The following is a 14,784-nucleotide window of genomic DNA, read 5'->3' as shown; positions in this document are numbered from 1 at the left end:
TACAAAAGAACCTAATTCCCAAAGTTTATAAGAATGTATGATGCTTAAACATTTTTATTGCTTGTTACTGTTTGGAATACAACGATAGTGTTCTCAGGCTTTCGACTGCACCAGGCTGAGAATCAGCCCGAGGCCGAGGTTACGTGGTCACTTGGAGGCCGTCAGCGTCACTGGCTCTCAGCTCCCACCCGTGCGTGGCCCAGGGCTGAGTCTCGGCACTGCCTGGCGCGACGTGGACGTGCTGAGCCCGGGCCCTGGGCTGCAGGATGCCCAGCAGTGTGGGCGCCGTGTCCTGTCCCCCGTTTTGAAGGTCCTGGTTGAGGCTGCCAGGCTGTCTTTCTGCCCAGCCCTGGAGGACTCACTGCCTGCCCTGCTCCTCAGTCCCCACGTGGCCCCGAGAGCGTCCGAGTCCTGTCAGGGTCTCCACTGTGCTCGGAATCAGGGCTCACAGAACAGACTCCAGACTCACTATCACTTTAGTCATCACTTCTGATTTTCTGTGCTTGGATTAAAAATGTTCCCAGTGGAACAGAAAGGAAACTGGCTCTGTCTTGTCATTTCTGAGACATTTCGGGAGAGCAGACTGTTCTGGTAAGAGTTGCTCTCCCCGCGGCTGCTACACAGAGTAATGCAAATTGATAATTGTAGATGTTTTTCATAAAATTAGTATTCCTTTGTGGTGCTGATGATTGAACCCAGCGAGTGCTGAGCTCCTTCCCCGGCCTTTTTTAAAATTTTGAGACAGGATCTCATGAAGTTGCTCAGGTGGGCCTTGAACTCATGGTCCTCCTGCCTCAGCCTTGCATGGAGCTAGGATCACAGGCTTGGGCCACCATGCCCGGCTCAAAGTTAGTTTTTGATTTATTGTCAGTGTCTGCTGTCCGTGTCTCAGGTGTTTGGGGGCCCTGTATCCCCCGCATCCCGGAGCTCACAGCGAATGCTGATTCCGCGCATGTAGGCTCTACCCCCTGGGCACCTGAGCTGCTGTCCCTCTCCGCTTCTCTGTAAGTAGGGTCCTCTTTCACCCTTCCTGAACTCAGACCCTTTTAGAAAGTGGTGTTCAAAAATCAGAGCTTTAAAGGGGGAAAATCCTGGAGAAGGTGGCTGCGTGCCCAGAGCCACTCCTGGGCTCAGGTCCAGCTGCGGCCCTGATACTGGTGACTCAGTGCAGAGCTGGGCAGGTGACCCCTGACCGCCCTGTCTCCACACCCTCGGCTCCACCGTCACTGAAGCACGGGTTCACGGAGATGGGATTCTGGACTCGGGCTGTGCGCGGGGAGGGCCTGGTGCATCCTGGGCCGGGTCAGCGGCCGCACAGGTGGCAGTGAGAGGTGGCCACGCAGATGGGTTCCTCTGGTGTGACCAGAAATGGAGCTGCTGTCCGTCCACGCTGTGAGCCCTGGCCTGGCTGGCTGGCACACAGAGGTATAAGGTGCCCATTGGAGGAGGAGGCCCAGCCGGGCACAGCTGGGCACGTGGGTGCCAGTGGCTTCCTGTGTCAGGGAGTGGACATGCCAGCACTTCGAGTGACACACATGGGTGGTCACTCCACTCCGCACTTTCCCAAAGCACAGAGAGGGCGGGCCCGGCCCAGAGTCCCCCTCGGTCATGGGAGTGGAGAGCAGGGCAGAGCCCGTCCCGGGTCCTGGGGGCAGCCGAGTAATGCCGCTCGCGCTCTGCACTCACCTGGCTCGGGCCCTGCGGCCACGCATGGAGCCAGGTGTCTGGGCTCAGAGCTGGGGCGGTGCAGCCATGAGTGCTGAGGCAGGGTGAGCCCCTGCTCCGAGGTGGGCAGCCGGTGGGGTTCGGTCTCTTAGGGGCCACCTGGAGGGCGCAATGCAGAGCAGCCTGCATGGTGGGGGGGACAGAGGGGGTGTGGCTCTGTGGGCACACAGTTTTTCTTTTTTTTTAGACAAGGTCTCCCTATGTAGCTAGCCTGGAACTCCTCGAAACCCTCCTGTCTCAGCCTCCTGAGTGCTGGGATTACAAGAGTACCACCATGCCTGGCTTGACATGGGTTCTGCTGTCCTGTCCAGGCCTTTGGACTCCTGGCTTGAAGCCACCCTCCTGCCTCAGCCTCCCAAGTGTCTGCTTCTGTAAACACACAAGGTGCAATCTTACATCTTTCAAAGGAGTGAAGGAGGCAAAAGAGAATGTAGATCTACAGCCCTCTGGCACCTTCCACTTCTCCCTGCAGCGCGAGCCCCTGGTGAGCCATGTCTTCTGGCCGCAGGCTGTGGACCCCGTTCCTCCTCCAGGGGGGCTCTGTCCAACAGGCCCTGCGCTGCAGCCTCCAGCTGTTTGCCCAGCCCGCCGGCTGCCTCTCCCGCCTGTCCCATTTCCTGTGGGAGTGTGGCTGGCGTCCTAGCAATGCACGTGAGGACACACTTCTGCTGCTCTCAGGCTCTCCGCTCATCTTCCGGGAGCCTGGCCTAGTGCCTGGCTATGGGCTTGTCACACTGTGCAGCCCAGGCCCCAGCCCCTCTGCCCGCTGTCCCTGCACCCCATGGTCTGGCTCGCATCTCCTGGGTGTTTTCCTGCCGCTGCCCGTTCCCGACCTTTCCTGTTGCTCCTACCTAGCTTTGAGGTTTCTGAGATCTGCTGCCTGCAGGCCCTGGTGAACCCTTGTGGTGAATTTTGAAGTTTGGTTTTCACATTTTTCACACTACAAGTTTCCTTTGGTTTGAAAAAAAAAAATTCCTGCCTATTGAGAGTCTCTACTTAGGATTCATTATTGCTGTCACTTTCATTTTTCCTGTAGTTTCAGATTATATTTATACCAGCTGCTTTGACATCATCATTAAATTGAAAATCTGGACACATCAAGACACAGGTTTTTGTTGTTGTTGTTTTTAAAACAGTCTCACTGTGTTGTCCCGGCTTCAAATTCCAGATCCTCCTGCCTCTGCCTCTGGAGGGCTGGACTGACAGGCATGCACCACTGCACAAGGCAGAGACGGCTTTGACTCAGGGCTTTTTGGCCCTGAGTGCGAGTGCCAGGCCACACTCTTCTCCAGGCCTGAGGATTCTCCCTGAGAGTGATTCTGGGACCTGACCCTCTGTGGGCCCAGATGGAAAGATTGCGGCTCTAATTGGCCTCCTCCTCGAGCCCGCAGAAGGAAGCAGGCGTGCAGGCCGCTGACACGCTGCAGGGAAAGCGAAACACCTGAGGTCCTGCTGTTTACCTGGACGCCAACTGGGGAGGGGCGGAGGGAGGCAGATGAGTCCTGTGGAACTGATCGCTTGGGCCGGGTCTGCGTGAAAAAGCCGGGGTATGCCAGACACTTGGGCTGTGTTGCAGGGAGCCAGAGGCGGCCCTCTGATGTTAGCCTGTTTCTGCACCTGTTTATTTTTATCCTCTCACCCCTCGGTCAGGTTCCAGCTCGTAGGCTGGGCTCCTACAGGTGCTCAAGGAAGTCTGCCCCGGGGGGAAAGTCCAGGGAATCCGTGGCGGGGGCTGCGGCAGCAAAGAGGTGCTGGCCAGCAAAAGAAAACAACAAAAGGAAGCAAATGCGAGAAGGAACGTAAGTACAGCGGCAGGCAGCCGGGGCGACGGGGTAGAATTCATCACCTGAGGCGCAGCGCTGTGTCCCTCTTGGAAATTCTGTCACGCCAGGCTGGTGCTCTTTAGTGTCCAGTCAATTTCTCTGATGTTGCAAATGTTCTCAGACGTAGGTCTTGGTTTGCTTACATGGCACCTTTGCTGTAAAGTATTGGGGATTCAGTAAGAGGGTGCGGAGTGTGCTTGCACCCAGTCCCGGCTACATCCTCTAAGACTACACACGGAGCTTGGTCCGTGCAGTCCTTTGCCCCTTAACTGCGGGGGACATCCCACACCTAGTGCACCCCTGAGAGAAGGTGAAGAGGAAGGTGAAGAGCCCTGCTCCCCTTCTCTTCCTCCATCTGCGGCTGAGACAGTAGTGTCTCCTTAGCAAAGATTGGCTAGGCAGGCTGCGCTTAACAAGCGTTTTGCACCATGTGCATTTCCAATTACTACTTATCCTGACCCTAACAATCCACAACAAAATGCTCACGAGCACAGCCCTTTAGGGTATAAGGTGCTGAAAGAATTAAAATCCAGTGTCATGAACAACGGGGTTCAAGGACCTTTCATGCTAGGCTTGTTGGAGTCTGCAACAGGAGCTGTCATTTGCCTCCTTTAGATAGTGAGCCTTTAGCTAAGTCCTGCCTCTGTAGGACAATGCTTAACTTTCACAAGTTAGCAGCTGAGCAAGCTCGACAGAATCGGGCGGCAGGACACACGGAGATGACGGGAAAAAGGTTGCAGGGACAGGTCCTTGCTCCATGGTTGCATAGCCAGCACTTCCAGACCAGGCAAGTCAGCAGCTGGGTCGCTCTCCTGAGGACTGCATGCCCCTCAGTCTTCCTTCCGCATTGTGCCAGGCCCGAGAGCCCTGTGCCCAGTGTCAGGCAGGATGCAGGAAGCTATCCAGCCAGATTCCGCTGCCAGAGCTGCCTCAGAGATCGAGGTGCTGCAGCTAGCTTTTGAGAATGCTAATATGGATGTAAACAAGCGTGAGGGCTGTCAGAGTGGCTAAAGACCGAGGAGCCTATCCGAAAGTGTGTCAAGACGTGGGAAGGTGCTGAAGGTCGTAAGTTGTCTGTGTTTGCCCAAGCTATGTTTGGTTTAATGAAACAAAACTGGGCTTCTTCAAAGATACGATTCTTAATTGTGGGGAAACAGGGCAAATCCGTGAACACTGCCCTCGGCCGCAGGCAGGAAAGGGGTGGCCTCCAGGACCTTGGCTGCGAACCGTCCTTGCTGTGTTTTTGCTCCGCTGCTCCCCTCCCCGGCTGCTCCTCTCCGCTGAGGGTTCTCACTGTGGCCTCCCCGGTCAGGTGTCCTGTCCACTTTACACGGTGTCCCTCAGCCTCGGCCAGTGGCCAGCTGGAAACTGGACAGGGAGGCCCTGCCCCCTGCCTGCGTGTGCCGCGCCTCCTGAGAACCCGCACGGCCCTGGGAGCCCCCAGCCCGGCTCCCTGCAGCCCGGCCATGGGTGTCAACACTGAAGGCCTCAGACCGTTGGGGCCGAGGTGTCACACAATAGAGGTGTGAACCTCTGCTCTCCAGGACACAGGTATCGTTGGTGCAAAATAAAACGCAAAGAGTTGAAAACAAATCCTGTGAAAGTGCCGGATGGCGTGTAGTTCCCCAGGCCTGAAGCAGGCCCACTTTTATACTGCGGGGGGTGGAAGCCGGGGCCCCGCACGCCAGGGAGGCGCTCACCACTGAGCCACACGGCAGGCCCGGGATGTCCTGGAAACCTGGCCTCTGTGGTTCCGTGTGATCACTCAACGCGTGGTGACCGTGCGTGTGTGGGGGCGGGCATGAGTTTTCTGCACGTGCTCAGCGTGCCTGGGGAGTTGGGAGTGGCCGTCTGCTGGCCTCACCTTTGCTGTGTGCCTGCGCCTTTGTGTGGGCTCCTGCGGGTGGTTTCTGACTGACGGCCGCTGGACTGCGGCCGGACAGCGCTGCTTCAGGAGGACCTCGCCCTCGCTGGCGGCTGTCGTGCCTGCGGGGCACCTGATGGGCGGCAGAGGGCGCCGTCAGCACCTGCATGTGGCTGCTTTTCCTCCCTAGCAAATGATTCCTCAACTGGGAGTCCTGGGAATCTGAGTCAGTTGCATTCTGCTTCTCGCTGACCTGCAGGACTGGAGGGCTGTCTGCCCTGCTGCTGCCCCTGCTGAGGGCCAGCCCTGGTCACCTGGGCTCGCTCCTGGGGACCCTGCCAGCGACAGTTTTGTCAGATGGAGGCTGTGCAGCCCTGTGCGGGCTGGGACCGCGGGGGACGTGGTGTGGCTGAGAGGGAAATGGCACACTCCGGGCTGGCAGTGAGGGGCACACCTGTCCCAGCAGAAGGGTTTTATTCCCAGGACACACGGAGAAGGCGCCCTGCTCTGTGTTGGGGCCGGGTGTCGGGGGACCTGGTGTGGGAGTCACCGCGATCAGTGGCAGCTGCCGTGAGGATCAGACCCAGGCAGTTGGCAGCACGGCAGGGAGAGGACAGTGGTCGGGGCCAGGGCTGTGGCTGTCAGAGCGGGAGTCCGCGCCAGCCGGCCAGGAAGAACCAGCCGGAGGGCGAGGTGGGGAAGGAGACCACAACTCCTGACGTGGTTGCACATCAGGAGTTTCCATGATTTCCCTTTTGTACCTGCCCAGGTTTGCGGCCATAGTGGTCACGCTGCTCGTGGGTAATTGGTGCCCGGACTCGCACAGCTCGATTCGCTTCGCCCTGCTCCTCCCTCTCCCACTTTCTCGTGACCCCCTTCTCATTGGAGAAAAGTCTGTTTCCCTACTTCTTCTCTGTCGTTTATTTTGCTCTTTATGTACAACTTGTATTTCTCTTATAAGAGAAACCATGTGACATTTAAGCTTGCGTGCCTGATTTACTTCACTTGGAGCATTAGGGTCCTAAGGCGCATCCATTTTCCCACAAATGTCTCAAGTTTATACTTATTTATGACAGAGTGCTACTCCATCCATCTGCGATGGACACACAAGCCGTTTCCAAGATGTAGCTGTTATGAGTTGTGCTGCTATGCACGTGGGTGTGCATGGATCCCTGTATTAGGGTGACTGTGACTCTTTTGGGAAGACACCCAGAGGGGAATGTGGGGGTCTGGCCGAGGAGTGAATGGTTAAAATGTGGGGCAACAGCCGGGCGTGGTGGCACACACCTGTCATCCCAGCACTCGAGAGGCTGAGGCAGGAGGATCGCCAGGAGTTCGAGGCCAGCCTGTGCTACATAGTGAGTTCAAGGCCAGCCTGAACTGCATAGCAAGATCCTGTCTCAAAAAATGTGGGGCAAAAGTACACAAATAAACAGGGGACCAAACACACACAGGCTCTGGGAGGAGTGAATGGTTAAAGAGGAAGTTTAGTTTTAGTGCAGCATGCTGCGTCTGGCCATGTCCTTCCCCTTTTCCTCAGAAAAACTGCCTAGCCTTGAGACAGCTCCTGGTCCAAACTGCTTTTTTCCTGTTTTTTTCTCTTATACTGATATTCTAAATAAAAGCCAGAGGCTCAAGGTCCTAAGTTCTATCCCTGGTACCAAAAAATAAATATAAATAAATAAATAAAAGCCAGGAAGTTCTTGGCTTGGTGGCCCTTCTTCTCCCAGAGTCTCCCCGATGGCTGGGCACTCTCTGTGGAGAAACAGCCCCTCTGGGCCTCTCGGTGACTGAGCTGAGTCTTTTCGTCCTCCGCGCAGCCTGGTGTCGCACACTGAGGCAGGAATTTCTAGTTTAGTTTCTGAGGAATCTCGCACTGAGCTCCACAGTGGTTGTGCAGTCTGCACTCCCACCAACGGTGTCGGGCCCTTTTCCCTGAAGCTCTGCCAGCACTGGTTGTTATCTGGCTTTTTGATGGTGGCCAGTCTTTGTGGGTTGGATGGAGTCTCGGTGTTGTTTCAGTGTGTACTTCTCTGATGGCCAGTGATGCTCAAGGTTTTTTCTTGTGTATTTTGGCCACCTGTATTACTTCTGTGAAGTGTCCATTTATTTTGCTTGCCCATTTAAAAAATAAAACAACTTTACTGAATCAAAAATTGGTATACTGCATGCTTTACAAACTTTAAACATAAGATTCTGGTGCTTGCTTCGGGAGCATATATACTAAAACGTAAGATTCTGTAGATTTTAATACATTGACAGAATTGTACAACTTCCACCTCCATCAGATTTAGGTCATTTTCATTATCAAGAATCAAAGTGCTCCACCTGCTTGCTGTCACCTCCGCCCCCAAGTCTAGGTAACCGCTGAGCTACTCTGTCTTTAGAGAGTTTCCTATTCTGGGAATTTTAAAGGAAGTTTCAAAATAGACCATGCCGGTAGCAATGGGCACTTAGGTCTTTCACTTTAGGTGGGATGATTTCCTGAGTTCTTCGTGCATTCCAATGTGCACCTGCCTGAGGAGGGGCTCGCGTGGTTGTCCACTCTCCTGGCCCCTCCACAGCTCTGAGTACACATCACTCTTACTTGTATTTCAATTGCACACAGTCATGAGCGTGGCAGGTTCAGTGTGCTGCGGCACCTGTCCACACTGCGGTGGTCAGGCGGGCTCCTCCGCACTGCCGTCTCCTCAGCTGGCCAGGTCTCTGCAGGGCTGTGGCCGCCTGTGTCTCAGGCCCAGGGGACTCGTGGCGGGGTTGGGGCTCTGCCGCCATCCGCCTGCCTGCCGGCCGCCTCCTTACCCACTGTGCTTTGCGGCCTGGCTCCCGGTGTCGCCCGCCTCTGCTGGCCACTGGCCTGCCCTGCCCTCTCCTTGGACACGGCCTCTGGCTTCTGCTGGGTGCAGGCTGCGGGATTGGTGCCTGGCAGAAGGTGATCCCTGAGCTGCACTGCACAGACGGCTCGAGGCCTGGATGGTGGCCGGCGCTGGGTCCCTGCCCGCGGGCACAGAGTCCTGAGAGGCAGAGTGGGCCGGCAGGGGCACCAGAGGGAGGCGTCCTCGCCTGACCCTGAGCGGTGGGGGCTGCACACCCTGGGACCCATGGAGGCTGTGCGCTAGGGGTGTGGCTGGGCCTCCAGGGCAGGGGTCGGGTAAGACAAGGACAAATTCCCGCCCCAGGGCCCAGGCCATGAGACTCTCTGACCACACCGATGGGGCGCTCTGCAGTGCCGCTGCCCTGGCCCCACGGAGTCCTCTGCACGCGGGGACGGGGCCAGGCAGGAGCTGCGCAGGACTCCCGGGTGTGCAGTCTGCTGCATCCAGAGGGCTCGGGTGCAGCCCCGTGAGGAGGCCATGCGGCTCCCTGAGCACCCGGCGCTGTGTGGGTGGTGCCGACTGGGCGAGGTCGGTGTGGCCGTGAACCGTAAGACTGGGCTCCCGGCTCCCGGGCTCGGGACGCTTACGCAGCGGCAGGCAGGGGATGCGGGCGCCTCTGAGAGCCTGGAAGGCTCCAAACGCGGGCACCCGGCCGGTCAGCCAAGCGCGCCCCCTGGCGGGCAGATCCCGCCCCACAGCGGCCCCACAGCGGCCCCAGCGCTTGAGGCTCCAGGCGCTGCGCAGAGTGCGGTCACTTCTGCTGGCGGGGCCGGGCTGACCCCGGGCGGGGTCAGAGGCCGAGGTGACCGCGGGCAGGGCCGTCACAGTGTCCGCGTGACCCCCGTCACCCGCCGGGGTCTCGGTCACTCTGGGTTCTGAGCCTCAGCGTCTTGGCCCGATGAGCGCGGCCCTCGGAGAAGACGCTCAGGGACGCACGCGTTTCCACCGCCTCGGTTCCGCCCCGCCCCGCCCCGCCCCGCCCCGCCCCGCCCACTCCAGCTCCGCCCCGCTGCCACCGGTCTGCTTCCCCGCTCCAGCCCGCCTTCCTTGGGGTCCGGCTTGGCAGGGACCCAGGCCCGGCGTCCCGCGAGGCGCCAGCGAGTGAGGAGCCCGCGGGGTACACGGCCTCCTCCGCCGTGCGCCAGGCCGCGCCCGTGCCTGTGTACAGGATGACCCGACCCGCAGGACCAGGGAGCCCTCCGATAGGCCTCAAGGGAGCCAGGGCCGCAGAGCCGCCCCTGTTCTAACAAAATCACTGGGAAGGAGGACAGGAAGAAACCCAGAAACAAGGCGCTGCATTCAACCACAGCTGTTCCTGCAGCTGCAGATGAAGAGTAGTGCTATGTCTGTAAAACCCAGTTTGACAAAAGCCACAGAATGCAGGGCTGATAGTGACTCAGATAAGTAGGACTTTATTTTTCTCCCTCGAGAAGCAGTTTGAGTGCACAGCTGCCGGCAGTGACTCAACATCCATGGCTCAGGTATTACAGGAATGTCATGATTCTATTGACCTTTCTTCATGGTTACAATGTAGTTGCCACAGCTCCAGCCATCATATCCGTATTCACAATGGGAAATAAGAGAATGCAAAGTGAACTAATCTCACTAGTTCCTCTTTTTTTGCATTGGTTCTTTTTCCTTGGGGTTCCTCGTGGTGGTACACATGCATATAACATATTTTGGTCATATCCACCCCTCATTACCCTCCCTCTCCTTCCCGAGACCCCCTTCCTCTTGTCTAATTGTCTTCCGTTTCTTTCAAGTCATTCCTTTTTTACTCCACACTCCAGGAAACCTCACCACACTTGGCCACTCGGGGGATGAGGTTAGAAGGGACTGGAGCGGCCAGGGTGAGCCCTGCACTGTGCACTCCGGTTTCTCCTGTCTGAAGCATCCGTCCTGAGTCCTGCACCCGGAAAGGCTGTGTTCCCACACCCAAGGCCAGAGGCCCCGGGAGACCCCACCCCTGCCTTGGTGCCGGCCTGGGCTGGGCAGCGCTGGACACACCCAGCGGGGCTTGGTGTAGACAGGCTCCCTGGACAGCACGCCCCGGGTGACCGAGACGGTGATCACTGTCCCCCGGGTGGCATGGGATCACTGCAATGGAAACATCCTTTATTCTAATTTAACATTTGTAGAAGTGGGAGAATGTATAAGCGACTCTGTGGACATTTAAACAAATGTATCTATTTGAGACATAACAGTTTCCTGCTGGTGCACATAAATATCGCCCATGGCTTTCTCCCTCCTGGCCCTCCTGTCTGCCCACCCCCACATCACTTCTGCCGCCTTTACCCGGACCCAGCGTTGTGTTTTGTTCCAGTCCTTTTGCCCTGAGCTCTGTACCTGTTAGTGTCATCTGCTGACCGTGGTGTGCAGAGCTGGCCTGCGAGTTCTGCCTTCCATGTGCCACGGTGCCCACCTCTGTGGATCTGTGTGCACAGCTCCGTCGGTGACGTCCACTCAGCCACCGTCCACGCACAGCCGAGACGGCAGGGGGAGTGGGGATGGGACAGCTTCCCCGGCCCCACTACTGGAAGGAGCCATGGGGTTGCTGCCCCTTGATCCAGCACGCATCCCTCCTGGGCCGGGGACCCCTGGACCCGCCACCCTCAGAAGCCACGGCAGTGTCTGCACCCCAGCCAGCCCTGGGCAGGCGCAGCGACTCGGAATCTGTGATAACAGACGCCTGGGCAGGGATGGAGCAAAGCCCATGGTGGGGACACCAGCTCTCTCCTGGGGACGGGCACCAGCACTGCAGACTCAGAGTCCTGGGGTGGCAAGGCTGGCTGTGACACCATCCACTGCACACTGGGCAGGGCTCTGGCTTGTGGATGTGGACACCGGCCTGTCCCCTGCCGGGGACTCCTGCTCTTTCAGGGCCTTCGCTGCTGACGCAGACCCTTTCAAAGGATTTGTGGGGACCCATGGTAGCCCCGTCTCCAGGCCGTGGGTACAGCTGGGTCCCATGACCAGGTCCTCTCTGTGCTGTCCATCAAAGGTTGCAGGATGGGCCTGGCTGGGGCGTTCTGAGTCCATTTGGCTTGCTCAGTTGGATCCCACGTGGGCATCTTTGGCGCTGTCCCCTGCCACCCCTGCCCGGAAGTCCGGGTTCTGCTGGGCCGACCCCGCCTCCCTGAGCTCTTCGGGCTTCAACTGTCTGGAGCCCTGACCACTGTGGCCTGGATGCCGCATCCAGGGGGGAAACCAGCCAATCAGGGTGCTCCTGCTTGCTGCCCCTCAGCAACACTGCAGGAAGGAGTCCTGGTGGCTGAGCTCCACTCCAGGGCCCCAGCATAGGGGTTGCACTCGCCAGCCACTGTGTTGGGATCTGCAGCTGGACATGTCGACGGGGTGCTCTGACTCAGATGGGATGGTGGGTCCGGCAGGCCCATCCTGGAGCGAGTCCCGCAGGGAGCCAGGTGGCTGGGCCCACACCGGGGAGGCCAGAGAGCCGAGAGTGCGGGGTGCGTGGCAGCTCCATCTGGCGGTGGGTGGCAGGCAGGTGGCACCATCTGGTGCCCGCTTGCTCGGGACGTGGGTTTGTGGAAGGTTCCGGGGCCGGGTGGCGGGGCCCGTCGTCCTCAGCAGGGTCACCCCTGGGTCCTTGGAGGAGGGGCAGCAGCAGGCTCAGGGCTGCCTCCCCCAGGGGCTGGGGACCCTCAGCCTGCAGGAGGGGCACGGGCGGGGAGCGTACCTCCTAGCTGCCACCCGCGTGTGGACTTTCCCCTCTCCAGAGGATGGAACGCATTCTTCAAAGCCAAAATGGGTGTCTCAGCCTGGCCCTCTGCAGCCCTGTGTTTTGGGTTATGGGATTCATCCAGCAAAGGGCTGCCAGACCCGCTAAAAATCCAACCATGGCTGGGTGTGGTGATGAAGCCTTCCTGCTGCTTGGGAGGCTGAGGCAGGAGGATCACAGGTTCCAGCCCAGCCCAGGCAATTTATCAAGACCCTGTCTCAAAGAATAAAGGGGCTGGGGATGGAGCTCAGTGTAAGGGGCTTTTTCTTCCGTTTCCAGTGGGTCGTCACCCTTACGTAGGAAAGCTACTGATTTTTGCCCGAAATAGTAAACACATCCGTTTACAACATTGCATATGTTTGCTGGAACGAGATGACGCATGACCGTCATCTTGCGTAGCCCACGCAGCACCCGCCCCCGCCTGGTCCTTGTTAGTGACCGTGTTCCTGCCTACTGCAGCGCCCTGCTGCACACCTGCTTCCTGGCCCTCGTTCCCTGCTCTCACGCAGACAGCATTGAGCACCACGCGCTCCTTCCAGAAAGCTCCTGGCACGATGCCCAGCTCCTGTGAGCGCCTGCTTTCAGGGAGCTGCCACAGCTGGCCTGCCATGGCTGTGATCCCAGCTTCTCAGAAGGCTGAGGCGGGAGGATCCCAGTTGGAGCCCAGTCTGGCAGCTCAGCAAATTAGCAAGACACTGTATCAAGGTTAAAAAAAAAGGGATGAGGATATAGCTTACTGCAAAGGCTAGGTTCAGACCCAAGTACCTCAAACAAAAAAGGGGCCAGGGATTTAGGGGGTGAAACTCAGTGCTTCCTGGACTCAGTCCCCACTGCTCCCAGCCCCCAGGAAGGTGCTTGCCAAGGCCTAGCTGACCAGTCTGGCTGTGGGCCTTTCGGAGGCAGGACAGGCACTGTTAGAGGGCAGTGGGTGCTGGCGCCCCAGGTGGAGGGGCAGTTGTGGCCTGGGACCTCCAGGGCCCAGGGCGGGAGCTGTGGCTGGTGCCTGGCCCCACACTTGACTTCCTCCTGGGCCTCCCTGTCCCTGGACCTGGCAGGTGCCCCTCATGGGAACTCGTCCCCACTGCCCGGGACGGGTGGCTTCAAGCTTGGCGCCCTGGGGACCTGCTGCCGAGGGCTCAGCACGGTTGGTTTCCAGAGTTGTATGCACGAAGTTCTGAGTTTTGTGGCATCAGTGGTGACCCAGGGAGGACCCTGGCCTGGCTGCAGGACACTCGGGCTCCAACCTCCTCGAGGGCCCCACTGTCCAGCGCTAGGGCTGGGCCCAGTGGAGACGGAGCGGCCACCCGGCTGACACCCACGTGTGCTCGCCCAGGATGGCACGGTGCCTGCACATGAGACCACATCTGGGGCTCCAGAAGGCTCGGACCCAGGGCCGGCAGGATCCACAGATCCACTTCCAACATGGACTCCGGGTTTTTGAGGAAGTCGGGCAAGAAGCTGGGTTCCAGTCCTCCCCGAGGGCCCGGGTGCTTCTGGTCCAGCCCTGTGGCCTCGTGCACTGGGGGGGGGGGGCGGCCTGGCCTCTGTGGGGCCACACGCGTGGCTCCAGGTCGGGCTGGGTCCTGCAGTCGGTTCCCACAACATAGAAGGAGCTAGTGTGAGCTGGTCGTGCAGGGTGCGCCCATCCGTGCGCCGTGCAGCCCCCACCCCGCCCAGGGCCACTGGCTGTTGTCACCCCCGAGTATGGCAACCCCTCCCCAGCCACCCTGGCCACCACTGACCGGCCTGTCCCGATGGGTTCCACATTTCATGAAATCAGAGTCGCACCCTGTGCAGCCGACTGCGTCGTGATTCCCTCAGCACCATGTTTTCAGGGTCCACACCGCGCATGTGAAATTAGATCCCGCTGCTTTTCATGGCTGAGTACTATTCCACTGCAGGGACAGACCACATCTTGGGGTGTCCCTGCCTCTGCCTGTGTGGCTGGTGCTGCTGCTGGTGAGGGGCTCTGCTAACCCTGCCCGGCTGCTGCTGAAGGGCTGCTGGCTCCCTCCCCAGGGACAGGGGGAGCACAGGCCCTTGGCCCCAGCTTCCAGGCGTTGGGCAAATCAGCTCTGTGGGAGAGGCGGGGGCAGTGAGCCTGGGGTCTGGGGCCTCATCCTGCGGGTGAGTCAGAGGTGGACGATTCAGAGGGGAAACTGCATCTGGCCTAGGAAGGCCCGGCTGGCCACGTGCTGCGTGCTGCGGTCACTCGAGGTGATGTGCGAGGTGAGGCCTGAGGCCGAAGCAGCTCTGCGACTTGGGGGGAGCAAAGCCGCTCAGCCCCCCGCCCTGCCGAGGGGCCCATGGTGCCACATGGTGTCCTGTGCCTCTCCAGTCCTCTTCCTGGCACCCTGAGCCTGTGGGTGTGGGGTCCCGCAGAGCAGACGGGAACCCCCCACTTGGGGGGAAGTGCGTGTGTGTCCGCGTGTGCGTGTGCATGGCCGTGCAGTCCACACACGCACCCCGGCACCTCCCTGCACCTCCCTGCACCTCCCTGCACCTCCCTGCACCTCCCTGCACCTCCCTGCACCTCCCTGCACCTCCCTGCACCTCCCTGCACCGCGGTTGCTAGGTAGCGGTGAGTCTAGCAGCCGGGCAGTTCTGAGGAGGGGCGGTGGCCAGGTGGTGGGCAGTGCGTCCGGAGGCAGGCCCTGGCCTGGCTTCTGCACCGAGCATCTGCAGCCCCACGGCCGCCGAGTGGCTCCGCCTCCGTGTCTGCCGCCGCTGGCTCCTTCCTGACCACAGCTCTACCCG

At 59.2% G+C, this 14,784-nt stretch overlaps 1 protein-coding gene and 1 long non-coding RNA gene across 6 annotated transcripts in view; one reads left to right on the top strand and one right to left on the bottom strand.

Moving 5' to 3' along the window:
• The first annotated feature begins 3,183 nt into the window (after nucleotides 1-3,183).
• Nucleotides 3,184-14,784, top strand: part of Rimbp2 (RIMS binding protein 2) — a 137,746-nt gene continuing 126,145 nt past the window's right edge. For 4 of the 5 annotated variants that reach the window (XM_087198287.1, XM_087198286.1, XM_021257676.2 and 1 more), the window contains exons 1-2: nucleotides 3,187-3,272; nucleotides 3,376-3,524. The gene's annotated coding sequence lies outside the window, so the exon portion shown is untranslated. Of the gene's footprint in view, nucleotides 3,273-3,375; nucleotides 3,525-14,784 lie in introns of all 5 variants that reach the window. The other variant, XM_021257672.2, reaches the window with a different exon arrangement.
• On the bottom strand, nucleotides 9,675-14,682 carry LOC110348941 (uncharacterized). Its single transcript, XR_015446268.1, has 2 exons — nucleotides 14,591-14,682; nucleotides 9,675-14,530 (listed from the first exon to the last, which is right to left on the bottom strand). It is a non-coding gene; the product is annotated as an uncharacterized LOC110348941 (long non-coding RNA).

Source organism: Heterocephalus glaber, unplaced genomic scaffold (genome assembly GCF_053883595.1).
Source record: "Heterocephalus glaber isolate CG9 unplaced genomic scaffold, H.glaber_assembly_v1.0 deba00001687, whole genome shotgun sequence".
NCBI lineage: Eukaryota > Metazoa > Chordata > Mammalia > Rodentia > Bathyergidae > Heterocephalus > Heterocephalus glaber.
This window is presented reverse-complemented; position numbering and strand designations above follow the sequence as displayed.